General features: G+C 37.6%; 1 long non-coding RNA gene across 3 annotated transcripts in view; it reads right to left on the bottom strand.

Annotated features, from left to right (window-relative positions):
* The window catches only part of LOC125114701 (uncharacterized), a 185,490-nt gene that overhangs the window by 99,868 nt on the left and 71,902 nt on the right, over nt 1-13,720 (bottom strand). For 2 of the 3 annotated variants that reach the window (XR_007131890.1, XR_007131886.1), the window contains 2 exons: nt 4,725-4,834; nt 402-1,623 (listed from right to left, as the gene is read on the bottom strand). This is a non-coding gene — a long non-coding RNA (uncharacterized LOC125114701). Of the gene's footprint in view, nt 1-401; nt 1,624-4,724; nt 4,835-13,720 lie in introns of those variants that run through there. The other variant, XR_007131899.1, reaches the window with a different exon arrangement.

Below are 13,720 nucleotides of genomic sequence, written 5' to 3'. Positions count from 1 at the left end.
TGCTGCCTGTGGGTTCGCGGAGTTCATTCTTCCACTCCTGTGAACACGAACCTGGATTCCAGTATCACTGTCAGCCTATGCCACAGCCACAGCAATGGTGGATCTGAGCTGCATCTGCAGCCTAAACCACAGCTCACAGCAACACCAGATCATTAACTCACTGAGCAAGGCCAGGGATTGAACCCATGTCCTCGTGGATACTAGTCGGGTTTGTTAACCACCGAGCTACGACGGGAACTCCCTAGAGTCCGTATATTTGGAAGGTGACTAAATGCAAATATATGAAAAGAAATCGTGAAGAAGTACATAGATCTTGAGAAATGAGAAGTGGTTCTGACTGGAGGGAGAGGAATACTCTAGTGATCCCCAATGGTATTTTCCAAGTCTTTGTACCATATATCTCACCTTCTGAAAAACAACAGCCAATTGACATTTATTGAGTTTAATTCACAACAACCCTGTGATAGAGACATATTATTATTCCTAATTTACAGATGAAGAAAGTAATACACAGAAATGTTAAGTAACTTGTCCCAGGCTCTCCAGCTACAGAATGAATGGATAAGACAGGATACGAACTTAGACAATTAGCTCCAAAGTCTCTATTTGTAAAACAAAAAACAAACTTCTTAATGAAGAACAACACATATACATATCAGTGCTCAAATTGAAAGTGTATGCTTGATAAATTTTCACAAAGTGAACACACCCAGATCATTTCCAGAAAATTACCATTATTATGTCTCTATTCAGTCACTGCTCACTCTACCTCAACTGATTTCTCACACCACAGACTAGCAGAGCTTGTACTTTAACCACTATGTAGTTTATCCCTGAAGACAGCATTAGAAGATCACATCCTTGTAACTAAAAGAACCAAATATACACATATGGCAAGAGCAACAGCTACTGATGATTTCAAATCCATCAGTAATAAAAAATACACAGTCCATATATAGAGCTACTCATTCACTCAATATTTATTGAGTACTTGCTATATAAGGCAACCACTGTGCTAAGTTCTGGGTATTCAACATTGATCAGACAAGTTTCCCTCCTCATACATTTATTCTTTGATTCAGTTCATTAACCAATAGGAATTTTCATCAATGAGGAGGAGCCTTACTCAGTGGTCTCATGGTGGACAGCAGGCTCAATGGCAGTGCCAAGAGTAGTGCTAGCACCCCAGAAAAGAGTTACCCTGGCTTTGGTCCGTAGAATTTTAGCAGACTGCCCTTCTAGTCTCCTGGAATTTTGGAAAGGTGACAACTGGAGCTCATTGCATGACTTCCCACTAAAAATAACTTTATAAACAATTTCTAAATACTATCTTTATAAGAAAGAACTTAAGAAAAGTCTGCAGGCTTAATGTAACCAGAGAGGTTACAACATGAGATGGGAGATGTGGGAATATTGTGTGGACAGATTAAAAAAAAAAAAAAAGGTCACCAGGGAACTCCACCCCAGCTGATCAGGAATGATTTTTCTCCACAGACAAGCAACTGAGCAACTCTTGCTTATACTTTTCCAAAGAAAAAAAGAGGCTGATGCAAGACAGTGAAGAGTCCAGGGGTAATTCCAACAAACATATCCTGGGATATCCACCAGCAGAGGGAATAACAACTGTAAAACAAAACAACAGCAACACAAAATTCAGCTGCTATGTGCTACTGAGAGTTGAGCTATTTAGCTGTTTCCATCACTGTGATCCCTGCACATCTTAAGTGTGCCTGGGGAGACTTTAGCAACTGTTCTCCTCTGGCTCAGGGAGAATGTACATGCAAGTCAAGTTTTAAATACACTCAAGTCTTGCTTTTTCCAAAGTCAGCTTGATCTCCCCCTTGAAATTAATATGCTAACATGACCCTCGGGAATTGTGCAAACCTATGAACACACCACGAGGTCAGTTGTTTAGACATTGTTGGGTTTTCTTAGTGCTGAGAAAATAGCATGGGAGCCCTGCAGGAATGATGCCATCACTGTGTTTTTCTTATTCAAGCTCAGTTCTCACACTAGCTGGAGCTCTTGCATCTACTGTACAATGGAAACATACTGTGGGAACAACTGAAATTGCATCTCAGGGGAGGAAAAGGGGTGTATTATCTCCTGTTACCCAACTCCATGCTCTCCAACCAGTCTCACCCATCCTTGCGTCAAATCACATAGCTAATGGAGCATGACTGGCCCTGAGGGCCCCGGTCTATTTATTGTCAACAGCGAATGCTAGTACGAAGTAAACAGGGCTTCCAACCACAGAAAGTTGACTGAGGCTATGCAAAGGGCTTGCAGGGAAACCCAAGTCCAGAGAGGGCAGCTGGTGTGCAATGAACTGAAAGAGTGGCCCCAGGTTCTTTCTTATAAGTGAGCAACAGGCAGACTCCCAGGAGGTTTGCAGTGCCAATGAGGAGCAGCCAGGATCAGAAAGTCCTAACTTGATGAAAAGTCAAGATAAAAGCCACCCTTTCAAAAAGAAAGGGTTGGGACATCTAGATCCATTACTCCCAATATTTTCTTGCATTGAGCTTGGCTTCAACATAGTAGGACTTGGCAGTTGGCAATTTTCCCACTTAAGTCTCATGTCTTTGACAAACCACAGTGTGAAAACTCATTCTTCATCTCTAGACTATGTGAAGTACACCCAAGGCTACTTGGCAGAAAGCAAAGGTCTGTGAAATGATCTGCTCCCTGGATCCCTTGCACTACTGCCTGGGAAGTTCCCAGAGCCAGCAAATGAGCATATCTGTCTTTGTGGATAAGGTATGGGCCTTCGGTCCAAGTTCTCTAGGTTTTCTCTTCCTATGGCCAAGATCTCTTTGACCTGCACCTTGCTCTTTTCCTCAAGGGGCTGGAGTCTAGGGTCTTAAATCCATTATTTCATTTATTCATCTATCCACTCAGTAAGTATTTACTGAGAACCTACTATGTGTCAGGCACTGTTCTAGGTGCTGAGGATATAGCAACACAAAAGACAGACAGAGTTGCTTTCTTCATGGTGCTTACATTCTAATGACAGAGAAAGATGAAAAACAAACAAGTAAGTAAATGCACCATTTAATATCAGGCAGTGATAACCAGTGTGTTAAAAAATGAAGCAAGCTAAAGGGCTAGAGAGTTATTGTATAGGATGATCAGAAAAGTCTGCCTCAGGAATAGCACTTGAGTCAATGATATGTGCCACCTAGGAGAAAAACGGTCCTGGGATAGAATGGTAATAGAATAGAAAGTGCAAAAGCTAGAAGGTGGGAACATGTTTGGCATGCAAGGGCACCAGTATGGATGGAATATAAGAAGCAAGGGGGAAAAATAATAAAATACAGTATCAGAGAGGAAGGCAAGTGCTTAATCGCATTAAATTCTGATAAAGACTTTGCATTTCATTCTAGTGGGATGGGAAGCCATTTGAACATGGCTGCGATAAGATCTTTATGGCTAAACTTTGTGACTCTTAATGGCCCCACTCAATCACAGAATAAGACTGGGAAACAAAGTTCTAGATGGAGAATAGACAGCCAGTAAGAGGTAGGAAAAAAAAAAAAAACATAATGGCTACAGCAATTCCAATGGATCAAAGCTCAGTTATGACAGCAAGACCAGGAGAATTCTTTGATGCAATATCCTATCCTCCATCCCTTTTCTTTGCAAGGGACCCACTGCTACAGTTGAGAGATGAAGAGATGCTGTTTCATCACATCAGTACACAGACTGGCTATAGCTCCCTCCATGACATGCACAAGTGGCCTGTGCCCACCTCCCTGCTTCCACAGCTTGCTATGCCCTCATGCACCCAAGGCTCCTGTCACAATGAGTTATGCATCCTCATCTGTGTTATGCCTCTATGCCTGGAATGTGCTTATTATTCTGCTACAAGTGACAGTCTCTGCCTCGTATGCCTAAGGAAACACTCATCCTTTAAGAGTCTGCTTAAACAGTACTGCCTCTGTGATGAATAGAGTGTGTTTCTGTTAATACAGATCACTCTTCAGTGAAATATAAACAGGTAACCACAGATAAGAATAAATAATCCAGACTTGGGGGAAAATGGGCCAATTTCAAAAGGTGTTCTTGCTTGTTAGAGTGGAGAAGAGGTTCCTCTGAAGGGAGTAGAGGCTCTTAGTGTCCTTCTTCAGGGAATACGTAACTTCTGGGATAAGAAGAGGCAAACCAGGGGAGAAAAGGATTTCTTAGGGACTAGACACTCAAGAACAGAGAGGTCTGAAGTGGTTCCACCAAATAGGACCAGGCTGATACTGACCATTGGGATTAAGCAGGGAGCTAATCCAGGAAGGCTATATGCATCTGGGTTTAGGTACCAGCTCTGTCCCTGCTTAGAGTGAATTGGTAGAAGGAATGAAGTTTCTGCTTTCCTGAGGTGAGGACTGCAGGGAGGGCAGCTCTGTCAATGAACAAGGCACAGAGAAAGCCTAAGTGTTGTGCTATTTCAGGATCATGTGGTTTTTTGGCAACAGAGCACAGAAAGTGGTCTGTTTCTTAGGTATGTAGCTCCCAATCCAACATCCACAGATTTCCCACAGTTGGAGGGAAACTAAGTTCTAGATTTATTAGAAAGATACGAGAGCATGCTGTACTATCTAACCCTTTTGATACAAATAAATAGAGATTCTTGGGCATTTCAGGGGAAGGAAATACTGGGCAAAGCTGGGCACCCCACTCTGGTAGACAAATGGAGGTTTAGGGTTATTCAGTCAGCAGCATACAACACCTACCTGCAACACTGGTCTCACACATTTAAATTTTGGCTTCTCTGCCTCATTCCAAGGCATGTTGTCCACCTCTTTTCTCCTGCAGTAAGCAAGGTGCCTGGCACACAGGACATCTACAATGAACAAACAGATGAATGGATGAATGAGGAAGGGGAATTGAGATGGCAGGCATTGGGTGGGGTGTGGGAAAGGCAGCAAGGACAGGGAAAAAGCCAGACAGAATTGGGCATATGGGAAGGCACGTGTTCAGACCAAAGTTGTGTGTTTTCCAATACTTTCTTGAGTCTATAAAGGAAGAGGCTTCACCTGTAGAATCATATACCAACTTTGATTTTCCGAGGTAGGTCTTTCTACATTATTAACAGGAAGTGCTTGCCAACCCATTCTACCACTACAGAAACACAATAGACAGTCAACCACTAAAAATGAGGGTTTCCATTGGATGAGTATGTTGAATAAAGGACCTACCTGCATTATACAGTCCACTGTGGAAGAACACAACAACCATAGCTCCACATATGGTAACCCACCATTTCTGATAACCAAATTGAAGTTAAAACCTTAGAAGCTGTGTGTGTAAGATCAAAATGGCTGAAATTCCAACAAAGCAACTAAAATCTCAACTTTCCATTGACTTTGTTGAGTAGTGGAAAATATCCTAATTACTATTTTGATAACTGGTGGGAGCACTGGATTTTTATTTAAAAATACATGAACTTGAGTCCTGGCTTTGCCATCATTTGACTGTGTGACATTAGCCAAGTCGTTTAAATACTCAGAAATGTAAAAGGGAGATAATAATAGTTAAGGTGCAGTGTTATTGTGAAGATTAAACAAAATGATGCATGTGAAATAACTTTGTGAAGTACTGACACGAAAATAAGTCATTTTGTACTACATTTCTGTTATTAGAATTATAATAGGATAAACCATTATATTAATAACCTATTTACTTTATTACTTTATTATTATTACTAAAGAATGTAGCCAAGGAGAAACATTGAACTTTATGCAGTTATGTGTATTCTAATCAACATATATGGCAATTCTTGAAGTTTTTTCTTTAATATCATTAACCAGAGTTATGGCAAATGAAGAAGTCCTTGGGGAAAACATGAAGCTTGTAAGAGTATTTTTATAATTTATTGTTCTCTACATTTTGCTTTCCAAATCTACCTCAAAATGTTGGTTCCTAATGGTCATCCAGACTTTGTAAAATCTGGCCAGAAGGAAAGGCCTTTCTAGGCATGACAAAGTCAGAAACTATAAACACAAAGATGGATAGAGCCAACATAAAAATTATAAATGTTGGAGTTCCCATCGTGGCGCAGGGGTTAACGAATCCGACTAGGAACCATGAGGTTGCGGGTTCGATCCCTGCCCCTGCTCAGTGGGTTAACGATCCGGTGTTGCCGTGAGCTGTGGTGTAGGTTGCAGACGCGGCTCAGATCCCGCGTTGCTGTGGCTCTGGCATAGGCCGGTGGCTACAGCTCCAATTCAACCCCTAGCCTGGGAACCTCCATATGCCACGGGAGTGGCCCCCAAAAATAGCAAAAAGACAAAAAAAAAATTATAAATGTCAACAAAGCAAGAAACCAAACAAACGAATTAACACAAAATTAAAAGTCAGATCAAAAACTTAGGTAAAGTGCTGGATAGAGAAAATAGAAAGTGCTAAATTCCTGCATTTATGAAAGTTTTCATTAAAAAGGTATAACAATACAGTGGAGAAAATGGTCACATTTGGCATATAAAGATGATTCATAAGAGAAGAAACAATAAGAAAAAATGCCTAATTTCTCTAGTAATTAAAGGAGTGCAAACTAAAACAAGATGCTATTTTCCACTTATCAGATGGGCAAAGGTTTAAAAGAATGTTAATATCCACTGCTGGCAGGGGTGTAGGAAGTGGGCATGCTCATTAACTGTTGGTGGGAATTAATTTTGTTACAACCTTTCTGGAAGGCAATTTGGCAAGACCTGTAAAAATCTAAAATACACAAACTCTTTGACCCAACTCTTCCACATTTAGAAATTTATACTAAAGAAATCTTAAGATGTCTGTACAAAGTTATCTCTCAAAGAGTTGTTTATTATAGAAAACTGGAGCAACATAAATATCCAGAGGATTATTTTTAATAAATAATGGAACATACATACAGTAGAACAGTTTAAAAATGATGTTGACTTAGTCATTGACATGAAAAGATATCCATAATTAGGAGACAAAAATATAATGCAAAACAGTAAAAACTAACAGTCGGGTTATTGCCCCTGGGTGGGATTAGGGGTGATATTCATGCTCTATAATTTTCTCAATTTTTTATTCATGTTTTTATTATATCAAGTATGTAATGATTACTTTTATATTAAAAGAGATTAAAGCTATTTCCAAAAATAGGTTTTTTTAAAGCAGCATAGATATTCTCATAATAATTGTTTTACATCACAACATTTTAAGTTTGATTTCCTTTTTCTTTGTAGGTCCCAAATGAGACATGTTTAAGACAACAAAATACTCTCTCTGGGAGAGATTAATTTATTTTAATCCTTACAATCTGATACACTAACATAAAAGCTAAAATACTGAATAATCATCCTTCCACAATATTTCTCTAGTAACTTTTGCTTGTTCCCATACTTTTCTACTAGTAGGACAAATCTCATTTCCAAATCAAATAACCCAACTACATGGAATATGCTTTTCACACAAGGCTGCTGTTCCCTTCTCCGGCTTTAGCTGCCTATCTCCAAGGTGACTATGGGTCCAGATACAGAATTACTTTATTCACAAACAGCAGTGTAGTTCCACTTAAAGCAGTCAGTTTAGTGGAAAATGTATTCAGAAAGAAAGACATTAGCTGATAAATAAAGCACACTGTTTAAGCATCTAGGTTCTAGAGTAAGACTATAGAGATTTAAATTCTGATTTTAGGAGTTCCCATTGTGGTGCAGCGGAAACGAAATCTGACTAGTATCCATGAGCACTTGGGTTCCACCCTGGCCTCACTCCATTGCGTAAAAAGGATCCAGCACTGTGGTGTAGGTTGCAGATGTGGCTCAGATCCCACATTGCTGTGGCTGTGTTATGGACTGGCAGCAATAGCTCCTAGCTTGGGAATTTCCATATGCCACAGGTATGAACCGAAAAAAAAAGCAAAAAATTTTTAAAAATGAATAAATTCTGATTTTATTTACTAGCTCTATAACTTTGGTAAACTACTCTATGCCTTGGTTTCCTCATCTACAAAATGAGCACATGAATATCATCTTCATAGGATTACTGTGATATGCAAAATACTTAGTGACTGACACATAGTTAACATTCAAGAATGCTGGTCTTTAATATTACCATTTGTCTTAATTATCTGTTGTTATATAATTATTCTAGTTTCTATAGGTCAGAAACCTGGGGGTGGCTTAGCTAGGTCCTCTGGCTCTGGATCATAAGGGTACAATTAAATTGTCAGCTGAGACTGCAGCCCTCTTACAAGTAAATGGGGAGGTTCCTCATGGGTTTTTGGACTGAGGAGCTTAGTTTCTCAATGATGTGGTCTGCAGTTCACTGCTGTTTGTGAGAATACGGCAGCTTGCTTCATGAGGGTGAGCAGGTTAGAAAGCAAGAGGGACAGTATAAGCAAGATGAAAATCAGTCTTTCATAACCCAATCTTGGATGTGACTGCCCTTCACTGTGCCATATTCTATTCCTTAGAAGTAAGTCACTATGCTCAGCCTACACACGAAATGATTCACAAAGAAGTGAACACAAGGAGGTACGGATCATTGAGGGCCATTCTGGAAATAGCCTACCACATCATTGTATAAGCTTTTACTTTCCAAGAAAATAGTAACTTTTGAGATTTATATTGTGTGGTTTTTGTGGACTTTTGTAAACCCAGATAAATTGCAAAGTGTCCAATTAGAGTTAATGGGTCATTCTGTCTGAATTATTATCTGCATTTACATGATGATGGAGTAGTGCACAGAGAGTTCCCACTATAAAGGAAAGATGGGTGCTATAGAGGTCCTCTCTGTTATTTATGTCACAAAAACTATAGAGATTTTTTTGTTTCACAAATATAACCCAAAATCTATACCCTCTAAGATATTCTTTAACCAACTTTTTCAGGAATTAGACACCACCTCAACACTCAGGGTCACCTTCCTCTTAGAGAAAAAATAGTGGCCCCACATTCATAGTCCATTTAAATCACAGACTGCATCTTACTGCCTTCTAGTTCCTAATGATCATAGGGCTATTATTTTATCTTCACAGTTTATCCCAGGTTGTGAGTAACCCCATTTTCTTCCACTCTCAAAGTACTAGAGAGATTTTTTGTTACTTGATTCAAAGAGTAATTTAGTTTTGAGTCTTTTGATTCACACACACACACACACACACAGAGTTCTCTCCCTAAAAAGAACTTCATCTTCTCAGTAAAGCAGCCGGTTTTTTTAAATTGTGTGATGTTCTTTCTCAGTACACAAATTATACTAAATATTAAATACTATTCTTCCTCTTATAATAAATAAATAGAGAGATATATACCATATTTATGGATTAGGAGACATTAATTTCTCCCTCAATTAATTTATTAGATTCAATGCAATGCCAATCGAAATCCCAGCAAGCTCTTTTAAAGGAGAAATTGACAATATGATTCCAAATATATATAGACCTCAGCCTCACCTACCAGAAGACCAACACACCAACTCCAGGACCCCTAGCACACTATAGCCAGAGACCCTGGGACCCAGCTCTGCCCACAAGTGAGCAAGCATCAACCCGGGGAGCCCCCAAGTTTCTGGAGTCAGCCAACTCATGACCTGGTCCTGCCAACCAGCAGCCAGTGTCCTCCACACAAGTCAGGGCCTGGCAACCAACCAGACTGTGGGCCAACCATACCCATCAGACCACCCACAGTAGTCAGTCCAGACTACAGAAGGACCCACAGCATATAGCTTTGGTGACCAGGGAGAGTACACTGCTGGAAGGCATAGGATGTCTCTTACAAAAGACCACTTCTCCAAGGTCTGGAAAAGTAACTAACCCACAGATATATAGAAATGCAAATGGAAAATTAGGCAAAATGAAGCAACAGAGGAACATATTCCAAATGAAGGAGTAAGATAATGCTCCAGAAGAAGAACTAAGTGAAGATAGGCAATCTACTTGACAATTAGTTCAAAGTAATGCTTGTAAAGATGATCAAAGAACTCAGTAAAAGAATAGAAGAACAGAGTGAGAAATTAGAATTTTTAAACAGAATTAGAAAATATAAAGAAGAATAAAACAGATGAATAATATAATAACTAAAATGAAAAATACACTAAAATGAATCAACAGGTTAAATGACAGAGAGGAATGGATTGGCAATATGGAACATGGAGTAGTGGAAATTACTGAAACAGAACAGGAAAATAAAAAAAATAATAAAAAGAAATGAAGTCAGCTTAAGAGACTTCTCAGACAACCTCAAGTATACTAACACAAGTGTTATAGGAATCCCAAAAGGAAAAGAGAGAGAAAGGGGCAGAAAACATATTTGAAGACATAATAGTTGAAAACTTCCCTAATCTGGGAAAGGAAACAGACACCCAGATCCAGAAAACACAGAGAGTTCCAAACAGGATCAACCCAAAGAACAGTGCACCATGGCATACTGTAATTAAAATGGCAAAAATTAAAGGTAAAGAGAGAATATTAAAAATCATCAAGAAAAAAGCAACACATTACATTCAAGGCAACTCCAAAAGGCTATCAGCTGACTTTTAGCTGCAGGTCAGAAACTCTGCAAGCCAGAAGGGACTGGGACAATATATTTAAACTGATAAGAGGGATTATTATTATAACCAATAACATTTTTTCCAGCAAGGCTTTCATTCAGATTTGATGGAGAGATCAAAAGTTACAGATGCATAACCTGAAAGAGTTCAACACCACCAAATCAGCTTTACAAAAAAATGTTGAAGGAGCTTCCCTAAGTTAAAAAGAAAAGGCCACAACTAGAAACATGAAAATTGCCAAAGGAAAAAACTTATTGGTAAAGGCAAATATATGGGAAAGGTAGTAAATCAATCACATAAAAGCTAGTAAGAAGATTAAAAGACAAAAGTAGTAAAATCATCTATAGCTGCAATAAGTACTTAAGGGATCCATAAAACAAAAAGATGTAAAATATAATGTCAAAAACAGCAATCACTGGAGAGAAGAAAGTACAAATGCAGGGTTGTTAAAATGCTCTTGAAATGAGGGATCAGCAACTTAATCTCTACATAAAGAGCTTGCTATATATAATCATCATAGTAACCACAAACCAAAAATCTTAAAGAGATACACAAAAAAATAGAAAGAAATGCAAACATAACACTAAAGACAGTCATCAAATCACAAGGAAAGAGAAAAACTAAAAAAAAATAAAAAGGAACTACAAATAACCCCCCAAAATTAACAAAACACAGTAATTACATACCTATTAAAATTTCTTTAAATGTAAATACAGAATGGATACAAAAGCAGGATCCATATATACACTGCCTACATGAGACTCACTTTAGATCGTACACAAACTGAGAGTCGGGGGATGCAAACGGAATTCAAAAGAAAGCCATGGTAGCTATATTTTTATCAGACAAAACATACTTTAAAACAAACACTAAAAAGAGACAAAAGAGGATGTTATATAATTACAAGTGATCAATCCAAGAAGATGGAACAATTATAAATATATATGCATGCAACATATGAGTACCTAAATACATAAAGCAAATATTAACAGCTATAAAGGTAGAAAATGACAGTAACACAATAATGCTAGAAGACTTTAATACCCCACATACATCAATGAACAGATCATTCAGACAGAAAAGTAATAAAGCTAACACTGGCCTTAAATGACACAATAGAGCAAATGGACTTAATAGACATACAGAACATTCCATCCAAAAGTACCAGAATACACATTCTTTTCAAATGCACATGGAATACTTTCCAGGATAGATCACATGCCAGGCCAGGAAAAAACTCAGTAAATTTAAGAAAATTGAAATAAAAGCAAGCGTTTTTTTTTTTTTTACCACAACGTTATGAAACTAGAAATCAACAAGACAAAAAAATGCAAAAAACACAAATACATAGAGGCAAAAAAAAAATGCTACTAAACAACTAATGGATCACTGAAGAAATTAAAGAAATTTTTTAAAACCTTAGAGAAAAATGAAAATGAAAACACAATGATCCAAAATCTATGGGATGAAGCAAAAGCAGTTCTAAGAGGGAAAGTCATCACAATAGAAGCCTACCTAAAGGAACAAGGAAAATCTCAAATAACTTAACCCCACACCTAAAGGAACTATAAATGGAAGAACAAACAAAAGGCAATGTTAGTAAAGGGAAAGAAATAAAGAATACAGTGGAGATCAATGAAAGAGAGACTATAAAAACAATAGAAAAAAATCAGTGAAACTAAGAGCTGTTTCTTTAAAAAATGTAACAACACTGATAAATGCTTAGCCAGACTCTTCAAGAAAAAAAAATAGAGGGCTCAAAACAATAATGTCAGAAATGAAAGGAGTTCCCTTGTGGCACAGTGGGTTAAGTATCCAGCATTGTCAATATAGAAGCTTGGGTTGCTGCTGTGGAACAGGTTTGATCCCTGGACCAGGAACTTCCACATGCTGTGCACATGGCCTAAAAAATAAATACATAAAGTCAGAAAATAAAAACGAGATGTTACAACCAACACCATAGACACACAAATGATCAAAAAAGATTACTCCCAATCTCCCAAGACTGAACCAAGAAGAAACAGAAAATATGAATAGAACAATTACCAGTAGTGAAACTGAATCAGTAATTCAAAAACTCCAAACAAACGAAAAGTCTAGGACCAGATGGTTTCCCTGATGAATTCTATTAAACATTTAGAGAAGAATTAATACCCTTTCCTCTCAAACTATGACAAAAATTGCAGAGGAAGTACTTTAGAATTCATTTTACAAGGCCAGCCTCACCTTGATTTCAATACCAAAGATATCAAAAAAAAAAAGAAAGAAAATTATTATAGGCCAATATCACTGATGAACATAGATGCAAAAATCCTCAACAAAATGTTAGCAAACAAAATTCAACAACATATTAAAAGGATTATACACTATGGTCAAGTGATATTTATCCCAGGGATGCAAGGATTTTTTGATATCCACAAATCAAAAAATGTAATATAATGTGAAGAATAAAAAACATACCATCATCCCAATAGATGCAGAAAAAGACTTGATAAAATTTAACATCCATTTATGACAAAAAAAAACTGTCCAGAAAGTTAACCTAGATGGAACCTATCTCAGTGTAATAAATGCTATATATAATAAGATCACAACTAATATCAAACTGAACAGTGAAAAGCTGAAAGCATTTCCTCTAAGATCAGGAACAAGACAAGGATGCCCACTCCTGACATTTTTATGCAACATAGTTTTGGAAGTCCTAGCCACAGCAATTAGAGAAGAAAAGAAAAAAGGAATCTAAATTGGAAAAGACTAAGTAATATTACCACTATTTGCAGATGACAGGATACTATACATATTATCCTCAAGACACCACCAAAAAACCACTAGAGTTTTTTATCAACTAATTAGGTAAAGTTTCAGGACAGAAAATTAATACACAGAAATATGTTGTATTTCCAATGTGAACTACTGGGAAGGGAAATTAAGGAAACAATCCCATTACCATCACAGTCAAAAAGAATAAAATACCTCGGAATAAATCTTAGCAAAAGATCTGTACTTAGAATATAATAAGACAGTGATAAAAAATTGAAGATGACACAAACAGATGGAAATATATATGATGTTCATGGACTGGAAGAATTAACATTATTAAAATGAACATACTACACAAGGCAGACTACAGATTCAATGTAATATCTGTCAAAATACCCATGGCATTTTTCACAGAATAAGAAGAACTAATTCTAAAAAAAAATGTGTATGA

The sequence above is a fragment of the Phacochoerus africanus genome, chromosome 1, assembly GCF_016906955.1.
Source record: "Phacochoerus africanus isolate WHEZ1 chromosome 1, ROS_Pafr_v1, whole genome shotgun sequence".
Taxonomy (NCBI): domain Eukaryota; kingdom Metazoa; phylum Chordata; class Mammalia; order Artiodactyla; family Suidae; genus Phacochoerus; species Phacochoerus africanus.
Note: the sequence above shows the minus strand (reverse complement) of the source record. Positions and strands in the feature narration are given on the sequence as shown.